The following is a 14,989-nucleotide window of genomic DNA, read 5'->3' as shown; positions in this document are numbered from 1 at the left end:
CCCCACTATAGGTTTTCAAAAGTGTCTACTAAGATAGATCTTCCTTTCCCCCTCCTTTATACCATATAGATTTTCTCCATGGCAACGATGGATGAGTCAATGCCACCATGTTACTAACAATTTTATTCCCATGGAATGCTTATTTTGGATCATAGGTTGGATGTCCATCCAATGAAGACTTGCTAGGTAAAACTTTGCAATTTTGGCAATGATTCTTATTATAATAAACATAAAGAATATATAATAATAATAATTAAATCAACCCTTCATTTTTATATCTAATTAGTGGATATAAATATATTGTCACAAGGGGTATTGTATAATAATATCATTCATTCACTTATAATTATTCAACCATCTTTTCTTTCTATCATGGATATTTTTGTGTCTATGAACTATTATTTGTTATAATATTATAAGATCCCTTTCCCTAGAACTTTTGTGTGTGAGAGAGAGAGAGGTTGATATTCTGTTGTACCTCTGAGATAGTAGTAGGTCAGCTACCAATGCCAGAGCATCTAAAATAATTGTTTTGGGGTTTTTGGTTTAAGTTTTTGGAAGACCAATGAATGAAGACAGATGTAGAATTAAAGTAATTAATCCTTTGGGTTATATTAATACTTCAAAAAAGGGCTTCTATAAAGCATTACACAGTGATATAGATAAAAAATAGTGGTGAGTAGAAGACAACAAAAAATATGATTATCACAGTTTCTAGACTATAAAACAGAACAATCATAAGTGGGAAAACCTTCTAAACTACGTTCCAAAGGTTCAAGGCAGTATACTTAATGCTTACACAAGATGTTGATGATTTATTGATTAGAGGGGATTAGCTAAATAGACAGTTCATTAATCCATTCTCTTAATAGATGATCACTTCAGGAGCTTATAGGAATAAATTGAGACACAATCCTTCCTACCTAGATATCTCTATAAGTCATAAGCATATGAAGAAAAACACAATGATTGATAATTGGAAAAACTTACAAGATAACACAAAATTGTGTAAAACTAGATTCAGAATCGTCTGCTTTATATTAAGGTTGCAGAAAGACTGAGTACATCAAGTGTCTGCAAAATCTTCCTTCAAAAGTGGCTTCCAGGTTCAAAGTAGAATTAACAGTCAAGACTGTACAAGCAGTGAACTATGAATCTTGAACTCCGAACCTATAAAATCACGAGAAGAGAGTTATTTATACAATAATAAACTTAAGAAATATCCTAAAACTGATTAAGATTTATTCTAGGAAGCAAAAAGATCTTCATGCAAGAAGATAGGGGTAGCTATTGAACTGATTCTTGCTGTCCCTTTTATTCAGGTTGTGCTGGCTTTGTTTATCTGATATTTTGCCCTTTACGCTGCTAGATTGTTTGAATCCTTTGCGCTGGTTGATTGCCTTCATTTGATCTTTCATCTGATATTCTTTAAACTCTGTAAATATCCTTTAACCCTTGTTGAGAAACCTTTACTATTTCTTTTTACCTTTACAGTGCATTTGAGGTTTTCACAGTGTTTTTCAACAGTAAATCATTTTAGATTTTATGTTACAGGGTAAATTGAATTGATATCACTTCATATTTTTCTTTCAACTGTATGCAGGCTTTTTCTTTGTAAGCCTGGAACATAAGCTTTACCTGCAAAACACAGAAATTATTAAGAAAAATAGAGGTGACATAGGAGGACATCAATGGCTATTTGAGCTTGAAAGGCTATTGGAAGGAGTCCATAGCATATTGGAAGCTAAAATGATGGTTTATATGGTCGCAGAGGCTTCGCTGTGTAAAACAGGCGAAATAAAGGAAAATGATCATTTTGGCGTTTAAACGAGAAAAACAATTTTCCTTTTAAAATATGGTGCGTAGTGAACAATGAACGTTTTGTCATTTTGCAGAAGGTGGTTTTCATCGCACCGCTTATGAAGCGTGGGTGGTTTTGGGAAGGGTCACCCGAAATGATCTGAGCTTGACACGTAGCAAGGGAAGTCAGTGGAAAACCACTTTTCAGGTGGGTAATGCTCGTATAGAGAGCGTACCTGAAATTGCAGAGGGCCGTTGGATTTAGATGGATTAGGTCAGATGGGAGTGGAGCGAAGGAGTAGTATGGAAGGTACGAATGATTAAATATGGCGGTAATGGATTTATTATGGTTATAAACTCAGATTTAGCAGTTAAATGGAGGTTTAGTGGTTAAACAAAGGTTTAAGTCAATTCTTCGTTTAAATCATTAAAAAAATTTAACAAAGAAATTACTTGCAAAACACATATGGCGGATTTGAAATTTTATGAATGCGGGTGTATAATGATATCGGGTCTGGGCTAATCGCATATCGCAATCACAGTTTAGCGGGGGATGACCCATCGTAAAGGAATGTGATAGGCCCTGGACGCGACGTGGGAATAAACGATATATGATATGTGATCGGGTCCGGGTCCCAATCGCAATCGGAGATCACAATGGCGGAAGGTATATGCTTCAGTCGAGACTTGCGATGGGGTCAAATGCGATATGAATATGGATTGTAATATATATGATACCGGGTCCGGATCCATCGTTGATTGCATATCACAATCGGGGAAAGTGGATGCACGTTGAAAGGCTTGCGATCCTCCAATATTGCGATGCGATATGAAAATACATAGTTTTATTATAAAACTAAGGTTTTCGGGATATTTTATTAAAGGAGTTAATAATATATGTGAAAAGGGATTTTAGGGGTTTAATACTATAGCTAATGTTAATATGAAAATATTAGTGGAAAAAGGGAAATACACGTGAAAAGGGGAAATATAGGTGGAAAAGGGAAATTAGGCAGAAAAGGGAAAATAGACTAAGTATAATGCCTTTTCATGGTTTATTTACTTTTCATATATGCATAATACTTAGAGTAAAACACCTTTTGTGGGTTTTTTCGGGTAAAAAGGGATTTTACATGGTAAAAGGGGTTTTACATGGGTTTTTCACTTTTCCTAGGAAAAAAGGGGTTTGACCTTAGGAAAAGGGTTTTTTTTTTATGGAAAATGAATGAATATGAACTGTATGAAGGTGGGGAAAGGGGTAATTAGTAAATATAGGAATGAATGGATATGAATGGGAATTTAATTAATTGATTTAGTAGACCTTCATTTGCTTTGTGTAATTGCATCATGGACATAGAAACATATGGTGAAACATGATAAATGTACATTTAGTTCAATGAATAATCAAACTTCTGCAACCTTTCTCTACTTACCCTTTGCTTATCCTATCATTTTTTTTTCACTTAATGGGTGCATTTAAGCTAGCAAACCCTTTTCCTTTCTTCTTATTTTACAAAAGAAAACTATCTAAATCTATCCTTATAACCTCCAAGGGCTCAGATTAAACTGATGAGCACCTTATTATTCTCTACCTAACTACTAATTTTCCAAGATTAAACAGTTTGGCCAGATCTTTATTCTCTAACTATAACATCAAATTTAAAACATGAGGTAGTCAAGATTACACTATTTGACTGTCATGGGTGGTGGCATTTAACACAAGCTACACACAACCATTATTTTGCAGAAACAGAGTAGTGGCATTTATACTTGCTCACTTTCAGAGTTTATTTGTTTTCTTTTCTTTCTAACCTAACATTTTCTTTTTGCCTTGATTTTTTAGAGCATCTACCCTAACATTTTCTTTGATATGGACATTATCATCAAGATATTTTCTTTTACTAACATTTTATTCACTATTGTTATGTCCATATCCTAACTTAACATTTTTTCAAATATTCTATCTTATCAAAACCAAAAAATGCTACAACATTGGCTCCAACTAGGGACTTCTTTCTCCTGTAGAATGTAGAGAACCTACAGATCCATGTGCCTTCTCCTCGGGCTATAGAGTCTTTGCTGTAAGAAAAATCACACTAACATCTTGAAAAGTAAAGAAAACTGGAGTATTTACAATGAAAACCATTTCAACTTCTTAGTACTGAATGTAGTGTTTGAGAAACCTTCCATTTACAGGATAAGTGTAATATAGCCCCTCAAGATTTTGCAGCATAAAAGTGTTGTTACCCTTCACTTCAGCAATTGCTAAAGGTCCAAACCATAGATTGTCAAATTTTCCATGCTTTCCTTTCTCTTCTCTCCTAGCATCCCATCTTAGAACTAGATCACCTTCCTTAAAGTCCCTTTCCCTGGCTCTTTTGTCAAACAAGGTATTCATCTTATTCTGATATTTCATCAATTTGTATTGAACTTCATCTCTATTTTCATTAAGTTCAATAATCTGATTTATCCTTCTTGAAAAATCATCAGGTTCATCTGTTGAATCATGCAGGAAATTTAAAACAGGGAAGGCCAAATTGGTAGGGAGGATTGCATCTTTCCCATTGAATAACTAAAAAGGAGATTTGCCTGTTGATCTCTTTGGAGTAATTCTGTTTGCCCATACTGCATAAATCAAATGTGAATCCCAACTCTTCTTATGATCAGATAGAGTCTTTTTTATTACCTTTACCAGGCTTTTGTTAGATGATTCTGCAAGGCCATTACCTTGAGGGTAGTATGGAGTTGAATGATGTAAAAAAATATAATATTTCTGGCAAAATTCAATCAATTTAACACTAGAAAAGGATGTTGCATTATCAGCGACAATCTGAGTTGGGCAACCAAATCTAGATAAGATATTCTCCTCAATAAAATTAATTACTACTGCATCAGTATCATTTTGGACTAGAATTGCTTCCACCCATTTAGTAAAGTAGTATGTTGCAGTGGGGATCCATCTATGCTGATTACTTGAAGTGGAGTGAATCTCTCCAATAAAATCTAATCCCCATTGAGAAAAAGGTTCTGAAATTATTGATAGAACGAGTGGAAGAGCTGCTAATTTTTGTTTACCAACAAACATTTGATAAGGAACACAACCTCTGACCTTTGCCCCTACTTGTAAGAACAATGTGGGCCAATAAAATCCTCCCCTCAGAATCTTGTATGTTGTTGCTCTCCAAGCATAATGTCCCCCACAAAATCCTGTATGAAACTGATCAATGATTCCTTCAGTTTTTGATTTTGTTAAACATAATAACAAAATATTCGTGGATCTTTCCAGCATAAATTTGCATTTATAATGCAGTACTTGATTGATTTTAACTTAAGGGTTTTACATTGGATTTTGGAGAATGATGCTAGACACTCAAAATGGATCTGGAAATTTACAATATCTTGATACCAATTTGACAACAAGAATTTTTCATCAATGTGTATAGGACTGAACTGCTCTAAAGGTAGAGGTTCTTGTGGATTCTCCCCTTTAAGAGGAAAATAAGGTTCTTGTGGATTCTCCCCTTCTACAAGGAGAGAAGGTTCTTGTGTATTCTTCCCTTGAGGATGAAGGGAAGGTTCTTGTGGGTTCTCCCTTTGCAAGGAGAGAAGGTTCTTGTGTATTCTTCCCTTGAGGATGAAGGGAAGGTTCTTATGGATTCTCCCCTTCTGCAAGGAGAGAAGGTTCTTGAGTATTCTTCCCTTGAGGATGAAGGGAAGGTTCTTATGGATTCTTCCCTTGAATTTTTAAAACAAAATTGATTCCAAGTACTTTGCAGTTGGATTCAACTAGAAGCTTGGCTAATCCTTGACCTTTTACTAGCTTGGTAGTATTGATAGTTAGATCAAACTCCAGAATTTGAGTGATCCATCTACCTAGTTTCTGGTTGAGTTAGGATAATTTTCACAGCACTATTAGGAACATAAGCAGTAATAGGTGAATTTAAGACATACATCTTGAATGATTTCAGGGCTTGAATGAGGGCATATGCTTGCTTCTCAATGATGTCATACTTAAGCTCAACATATATCATAACCTTGTTGAAAAAGGCTATGGGTTGGTCATGGGAATCTTCATTTTTCTGTAATAGAATGGTGGCGAGGGTTGTTTCAGAGGCAAAAGAGAAAATACTAAATGGCTTAGTATAATCAAGGCTGGCTAAGGTGGGAGCTTCAGAGATAGCCTTTTTATTTTTTCAAATTCATGCTTAGAAGTGGGAGTCCATTTGACTTCATGGTCCTTTCGGAGCATGTCAGTTATATCTTTTACAATCTCTGCATAATTTGGAATAAACCTCCTTAAAAAATTAATCTTGCCTAGAAAAGCTTGAATCTCCTTCTTGTTTCTAGTCAAGGTCAACGATTCAATGACAGATACTCATTTGGGATCAATACTACTCCCTCCTTTCGAATAATATGGCCCAACGGTTTTCCTTCTTTGACAACAAACAAGGACTTCTTAGGGTTCAATGATATTCCAAATTTGCTACACCTGTCAAAAACCTTCATCAAGTGCTTTAGATGTTTCTTATCATATTTAGAAAAAATAGTTATGTCATCAAGATAAATAACTACAAATTTATTTACCTGAACCATAAAATCTATGTCCATAGCCCTTTGGAATGTTGCTCCAGCATTGGTTAAGCCAAATGGCATCCTAGCGTATATGAATGTACCCCAAGGTGTAGTAAAGGTTGTCTTCTCTCTGTATGCTGTATCAACATTCACCTGATTGTAACCTGAAAAACCATCAAGAATAGAAAGTCTTTGTGCTCCTGAAACCATTTGAAGTAACTGATCCATTTTGGGCAAAGGATAATTATCTTTTAATGATGATTTATTCAAATTTCTAAAGTCCACACAGAGTCTTATTTCTCCATTTTTCTTTCTAACAGGAACTAGATTTGCAACCCAATTAGAACATCTAAGAGGGAGGATGATCTGAGCATCTAAAATTTTCTTAATCTCCCCTTCTACAGTTGGTAGAAGGGCTGGATTTATCCTTCTAAGTTTCTGTTGATAAGGTTTTGCTTCTGGCTTCAAAGGAATCTTATGTTGTATTAATGAAATATCATAGGTCTTTAGATCAGCATAAGTCCAAGCAAAAACATCCTTATAATTTTGCAGTAACTTAAGATATTGAGCTTTGATCTCAGGGTCTAGAGATGCACATAATTTGATGTTTTTGATATCTTCATTAGTTCCAATGTTAATCTCTTCTATGTCATCTTCTGAAGAAATGGACCAAGGGTTTCAGAGGACATCATTTTGATCAAACAATTTTTCTAAAGGAATGGGTCCTTTTGGAATAAAATTGTTGGGTAATTGAATAATGTCATGATTAGAAATCTAGGTTTTAAACTCTGAAGTATCATTTCCATCTGCATTTTCATTTATTTCAGTTCTATCTTCATCAATTTGTAGAAGTGAAAAATCATCTATTACCTGCAGAAATGATTTCAAATGTTCATTATCTTCAAATATTTGCCAATGTTTCAGATTATCTAGGATAGATGGCCTATATTTGACTTGTATTTTATAGAGTACATTAATATGATCAGGAATTTTAAAAAAATTGGCAGAGACAACTAAGGCATCTGCATGAATATTATGATCTATGGGAATATGAGTCAAATTAAAAGCATCAAAGAAGTTTTCAACTGAATCCCATACTTCATTTCAGTAGGACCTAAGTCTAGGATGCTTGGTCTGGCAAGAATTTCTTACTTGCTTAACAATAAGTTCTGAATCAGTAAAAACACTTAAGTTTTGGACTTTTAAGATTTTGGCTAATTGCAATCCTAAAAGGAAAGCTTCATATTCAACAACATTATTGGTAACTTCAAAATCTAATTTACATGATTGAGTTATGTTTTATTTTTATGATGAAATTAAAACTACTCCATCTCTTGCCCCACCTTCTGTGCAAGAGCCATCAAAGAACAATTTCCAAATATCATTTTGGTTTGGTTCAGGACTTTTGACTACCTCTTCAATTTTGACTTGAGTTTTATGTTGGTTTGAAGTGAGTTGAAAACAACCAAAGTTTTGATCTATTGCATAGATTGGATGTTTCCTTGGCTAGTAAGTTTTACAAAAAGTATGTATAAATCTTACCTCTCTATATAATCTTAATTGCTCTCCTCCATAAATATGAATAGTAGCATATGACATATCCATCTGTAGAGTTCCCCCTAATTTGGCACAGCAAGACCTAGAAAGGAGCATTCCAAACTTGGGAGGGATATCTGTGACAACAATATCAAGTACTACACTTTTCACTGGAATTTGGGCAAGGGTAACCACTAGATCCTTGATCAATCCTAAACAAGGCACCTTTTTAGAATCAAAGGTGTACAGGTCATGGTAGGATCTAGTTATGTCGAGTTTCAAATGGTCCATGATAGATTTTGGCATAAGGTTGTGTGACGCTATGAAATCAAGCAAACAATTATACAACATGGAGTCATTTGTTTTAAGAGTTACATAGAAAGGAGGCACTATCTCATCTATCATGTTTGAACTAGGGCCAAAAACTACTCCTGGTTTTTCATCTTGTAGACTTAAGACAACACCTTCAACATCAACCGAGGTATTTTGTATCCATTTTGTGACTTGACTTTTGTAACTAGGGTTTTTAGAAAGTTCTAAAAGTGGAATTGGGATCTTAACCCTCTCTAATTCTTTTTCAACACTAAATGTAGTCAAAATGTTTTTACCAGCTTTGGTAGTATCAATTGACTGATCTAAGGGCTGAATAAGAGTTGTTTGAGCTTCAACAGTTTTGTTACGTGGTTCAATTACTGGAGTTTCCTTTGGAGGTCTCCCAGGACCAGGCCTAGGCCTAAGATCATACCTTTTGTTTAATTCTACAATTAAAAATTCAGAGAAAGCATGATATTTAGAGACTTGTGAAGATTCTTGATCTTCTTGAACCCGATTCTGTTGTGAGAGAGGAATGATGGCTGTTTGATTGGAAGAAGAATCCATACTATTAATATCTTCAGTAATTGTCACAGTATTATCATCAGGTTGTTGGTCATCTATCAGTAGAGGAGTAGGAACCTGTTGATCATTTCTAGGTCTTTGAAGAATTTATAGTGGTGAATTTCTTTTATACTGACCTTGATTTTGATTTTGGGGTCTAGTAACTGTTTGTTGTATTGTCCTAGGTTGGGTCTCAATCTTTGAAATCCTATTTGATATCTTTCTAAGAAGAGATGTTATTTCATCTATTTTTGATTTTTCTGATTTAGTCTTAGAGGAACTAGAGGCTTCTTGAACAGATTTGAGCTTTCTTTGGGCCTTTTCTTCCTTAAGTTTTAAAGAAGTTGAGGCTGCCCTATTTGCTTCTACTTCTATAGCATTTGTTTGCATATCTTCAAGAGTTCTTAAAGTTCTCTCTCATAGCATAACAACAAAGTCATCATCAAAAGCTTTAGAAAATCTAGACTTAGTTGCTGCCACAGGAGGCTTACAATCAACATGCATTTTGTGAAAGAGTTTATTGAATCTTTTGATAAAATCTGATACTGGTTCACCAAAGTTCCTTTTAAGCTCTTCAAATTATGTGAGGAAGTAAAGAGGATCCTTTTTCACACCCCATTGATTTTCAAATATGTTTGTAAGATCTTCCCAATTTCTAATGGTAGCTGTCTAAACCAAATCCTCACATTTCCTTCAAGTGACTATACAAACAATCTCATATAAACATTTTCCTGTTCAATATTCATGTTGTCTGCAAAGTCAAGGAAAGCTTGAAGATGATCTTCAACTGAAGGACCAGTTTCTCCATTGTACTTGGGAAGGAATTTTAAGTATCCAGCTAGGATGCATCAAGGTTATTAGGTAAGACTAAGGCAGCATATCTAGCCTGTACAATAGGTCGGAAAGCCATGACAACAGGTGGTGTATGAGGTGCTTGAGGTATATGAGATGCTTGAGGTGTATGAGGTTGTCCAAGTGGAGTATGAGGTGTTTGTGTGGATGTAGAGGATGAAGAAGAAGTAGAGGAAGAAGATGGTGATTTAGGGGTTGATAAACTAGTTGGAGGTGAAGGAGGAGGAGATCTCCTGAAAGACTTCAAAGGAGTCTTAAGAACTAGCTTTGGGACCTGTAAAGGAATACCTTCTTTTGTTTCAAAGAGAGGATTGGTATATATAGAGAAAGTTTCCTTAGATTGTTTAGAAGAAGAAGCTTTAGGTCGGTCAAAAATGGAAGGAAATGGATAGGTGGTAGGGGATATGAAATCTGTGGGTTTATATTCTGGTAGATAAATACCAAACTCAGATCAGTTTTAGGTGATCCTGGTGGTAATGTGGGTATCGGATGAGATTCTAATGAATGAATAAGGTAAGCTGACTTAAAATCAACTCCTATATTTAGAAGTTCAACAACCCTAGGTGATAAATGAGAGTAATTAGGATCAGATGGGATATTACTATAGGGATCAAATGATTCTACTTCTTCAGATTGTAGGACTAAAGAGGAAGAAGAAGATGATCGATGTCCCCTTTTAGAACTGGCTTTTATCAGAAGCCTTTCAGGATTTGACAGAGGACTAACTATGTCAGCTTCTGAATGAGATCTGGTATGTTTAAAAGGTGCCAGCTTGGGTGTGTGGAGTTGCCAAGGTGAATGATTTTAACCTTTCTAAACATTTAATCACCTTTAAAGGAAAAGGATGAATGAATATCATTGTCCCAAGGGAAACTTAAATGAAATTCGAATCCTCGGCAGCGGAACCAGTCTGATGTTGCACCTCTGAGATAGTAGTAGGCCAGCTACCAATGCCAGAGCATCTAAAATAATTGTTTTGGGGTTTTTGGTTCAAGTTTTTTGAATACCAATGAATGAAGACATATGTAGAATTAAAGTAATTAATCCTTTGAGTTATATTAATACTTCAGCAAAGGGCTGCTATAAAGAATTACACAGTGATATAGATAAAAAATAGTGGTGAGTAGAAGACAACAAAAAATATGATTGTCACAGTTTCCATACTGTAAAATAGAACAATCATAAGTGGGAAAACCTTCTAAACTACGTTCCAAAGGTTCATGGCAGTATACTTAATGCTTACACAAGATGTTGATGATTTATTGATTAGAGGGGATTAGCTAAACATACAGTTCATTACTCCATTCTCTTAATAGATGATCACTTCAGGAGCTTATAGGAATAAATTGAGACACAATCCTTCCTACCTAGATATCTCTATAAGTCATAAGCATATGAAGAAAAACACAATGATTGATAACTGGAAAAACTTACAGGATAACACAAAACTGTGTAAAACTAGATTCATAATCCTCTGCTTTATATTAAGGTTCCAGAAAGACTGAGTACATCAAGTGTCTGCAAAAGCTTCCTTCAAAGGTGGCTTCCAGGTTCAAAGTAGAATTAACAGTCAAGACTTTACAAGCAATGAACTATGAATCTTGAACTCTGAACCTATAACATCTCGAGAAGAGAGTTATTTATACAATAATAAACTTAAGAAATATCCTAAAATTGATTAAGATTTATTCTAGGAAAGGAAAATATCTTCATGCAAGAAGATAGGGCTAGCTATTGAATTGCTTCTTGCTGTCCCTTTTATTCAGGCTATGCTGGCTTTGCTTGTCTGCTATTTTGCCCTTTAGGCTGCTAGATTGTTTGAATCCTTTGCGCTGGTTGATTGCCTTCATTTGATCTTTCATCTGATATTCTTTAATCTCTATAAATCTCCTTTAACCCTACTAAGAAACCTTTACTGTTTCTTTTTACCTTTATAGTGCATTTGAGGTTTTTACTGTGTTTTTCAATGGTAAATCACTTTAGATTTTATGTTACAGGGTAAAGTGAATTTATATCATCTTCATATTTGTCTTTAAACTGTATGCAAGCCTTTTCTTTGTAAGCCCGGAACAGAAGCTTTACCTGCAAAACACAGAAATTATTAAGAAAAACAGAGGTGACAGAGGAGGACATCAATGGCTTTTTGAGCTTGAAAGGCTATTGGAAGGAGTCCATAGCATATTGGAAGGTAAAATGATGGTTTATATGGTCGCAAAGGCTTATGGAGGCTTCGCTGTGTAAAACAGGTAAAACAAAGGAAAATGGTCATTTTGGCGTTTAAATGGGAAAAACAGTTTTCCTTTTAAAATACGGCGCGAAGTGAACAGTGACTGTTTTGTCGTTTTGCAGAAGGTGGTTTTCATCGCACCACTTATGAAGTGCAGGTGGTTTTGGGAAGTGTCACCTGAAATGATCTGAGCTTGACACATAGCAAGGGAAGTCAGTGGAAAACCACTTTTCGGGTGGGTAATGCCCGTACAGAGAGTGTACCCAAAATCATCGAGGGCCGTTAGATTTGGATGGATTAGATCAGACAGTAACAGAGCGAAGGAGTAGTACGGAGGGTATGAATGATTAAATATGGTGGTAATGGCTTTATTATGGTTACAAACTCAGATGTAGCGATTAAATGGAGGTTTAGTGGTTAAACAAAGGTTTAAGTCAATTCTTCGTTTAAATCATAAAAAACGATTTAACAAAGAAATTCTTTGCGAAACACATATGACGGATTTGAAATTTTATGAATGTGGGTGTATAATGATATCGGTTCGGGCTAATCGCATATCGCAATCGTAGTTTAGCGGGGGACGACCCATCGCAAAGGAATGCGATAGACGCCAGACACGACGTGGGAATAAACGATATATGATATGTGATTGGGTCCGGGTCCCAATCACAATGGCGAAAGGTATATGCTTTGGTCGGGACTTGCGATGGGGTTGGATGCGATATGAATATGGATTGTAATATATATGATATCGGGTCCGGGTCCATCGTTGATCGCATATCGCAATCGGGGAAAGTGGATGCACCTTGGAAGGCTTGCGATCCGCCAATATTGCGATGCGATATGAAAATACATAGTTTTATTATATAACCAAGGTTTTCAGGATATTTTATTAAAGGAGTTAATAATATATGGGAAAAGGGATTTTAGGGGTTTAATACTATAGTTAATGTTAATATGAAAATACGAGTGGAAATACACGTGAAAAGGGGAAATATAGGCGGAAAAGGGAAAATAGACTATAATGCCTTTTCATGGTTTATTTACTTTTCATATATGCATAATACTTAGGGTAAAACACCTTTTTGTGGGTTTTTCGGGTAAAAAGGGATTTTACATGGTAAAAGGGGTTTTACATGGTAAAAAGTGATTTTACATGGGTTTTTCACTTTTCCTAGGAAAAAATGGCTTTGACCTTAGGAAAGGGGGTTTTAATGGAAAATGAATGAATATGAACTGTATGAAGGTGGGGAAAGGGGTAATTAGTAAATATAGGAATGAATGGATATGAATGGGAAGTTAATTAATTGATTTAGTAGACCTTCATTTGATTTATGTAATTGCATCATGGACATAGAAACATATGGTGAAACATGATAAAATGTACGCTTAGTCCAATGAATAATCAAACTTCTGCAACCTTTCTCTACTTACCCTTTGCTTATCCTATCATTTTTTCTTCACTTAATGGCTACATTTAAGCTAGCAAACCCTTTTCATTTCTTCTTATTTTACAAAAGAAAACAATCTAAATCTATCCTTATAACCTCCAAGGGCTTAGATTAAACTGATGAGCACCTTATTATTCTCTACCTAACTACTGATTTGCCAAGATTAAACAGTTTGGCCAGATCTTTATTCTCTAACTATAACATCAAATTTAAAGCATGAAGCAGTCAAGATTAAACTATTTGACTGTCATGGGTTGTGACATTTAACACAAGCTGCACACAACCATTATTTTGCAGAAACAAAGTAGTGGCATTTAGACTTGCTCACTTTCAGAGTTTATTTGTTTTCTTTTCTTTCTAACCTAACATTTTCTTTTTGCCTTGATTTTTTAGAGCATCTACCCTAACATTTTCTTTGATATGGACATTATCATCAAGATATTTTCTTTTACTAACATTTTATTCACTATTGTTATGTCCATATCCTAACTTAACATTTTTTCAAATATTCTATCTTATCAAAACCAAAAAATGCTACAACATATTCAAAAAGAAAATTATAAATATTTCATGGATAAAGAATAGGACCATGGAAAATAGTCACTACCAATTTTAATAGAATAACATTACAAGGACTATTTGAAGTCTTCATCACAATGACTTTTCATTATATGTAGATATATTGTATTACCATTACCATTAGTTTCCACAGTTATTATACACACATAGATGATTGCTACAACTCACAAAATATTTCTATTACAAATATAAAAAAGATTAGAATTGGTTTAGGTAAAAAGGTCATATCAAATGAATATACCTATATAATCAAATTAGGTTAACATTCCCTTGTTGTGATGTTTTTAAACTTGTAAATAAGATGTAGAAAGTTTCCTATCCTTGATTATATTGGCATATTGAGGAAATCCTAGAAGCTATGCCCCTATTCCATATATAGCCACCTCCCCAAATTTCATATCCTCATATGTCATCGCCATTGCAAATTTGTATCCTATAGACTCCCATGACACATTATTGCCTCCCTACTAGCACTCTCATACTATCCATTTATTCTATGCATGTCATTTCATAGCCCATTTACTCTCATGTTAGCATGAACTCCAACAAATCTAAAACATGGATAAGTCAACCAACTAAGCAAAGCATTGCATCCCTATCCAAAATTATAAACGAAGAAAAGTATTTATGAAAATTTTCAACAATATGATCAAGCTTTGGACTATATCAAAAACAAGGAAGTAAAAGTGTGCATTTAGGTTACATACCAAAGGTCCTTCATGTGACTTTTAAGATGAAAGGTTCAAAAGACCACCACTTAAAAGAAAATAAGAAGTGGTATTTTAGAGTTTATAACATCTAATATTTATCAAAGAAGTGGGACTCTTGCACTACATGCACCCAATTATTCTTAAAGAAGATATGAGTAGATCCATTCTTCATTAAAGAGACTATATAAGTTTTTATAATGATGTTATCTTTTGAAAATATTTTAGACTAGAAGAAAATGAAGCTTAGTGTAACACCCTCCTCCCACATTTACCCAAGTTAATTGGCCTATCGGGGTAAATAAGTGACAAAGAGTTACTATGATATGATTCAACTTCCTAGTTCACCTTAAGGAAGTGGAATAGACAAAACCAAAACCTTACTGACC

The sequence above is a fragment of the Pinus tabuliformis genome, chromosome J, assembly GCF_031772625.1.
Source record: "Pinus tabuliformis cultivar Carrire ecotype Pingquan chromosome J, CPIR1, whole genome shotgun sequence".
NCBI classification, from domain to species: Eukaryota; Viridiplantae; Streptophyta; class Pinopsida; order Pinales; family Pinaceae; genus Pinus; species Pinus tabuliformis.
Note: the sequence above shows the minus strand (reverse complement) of the source record.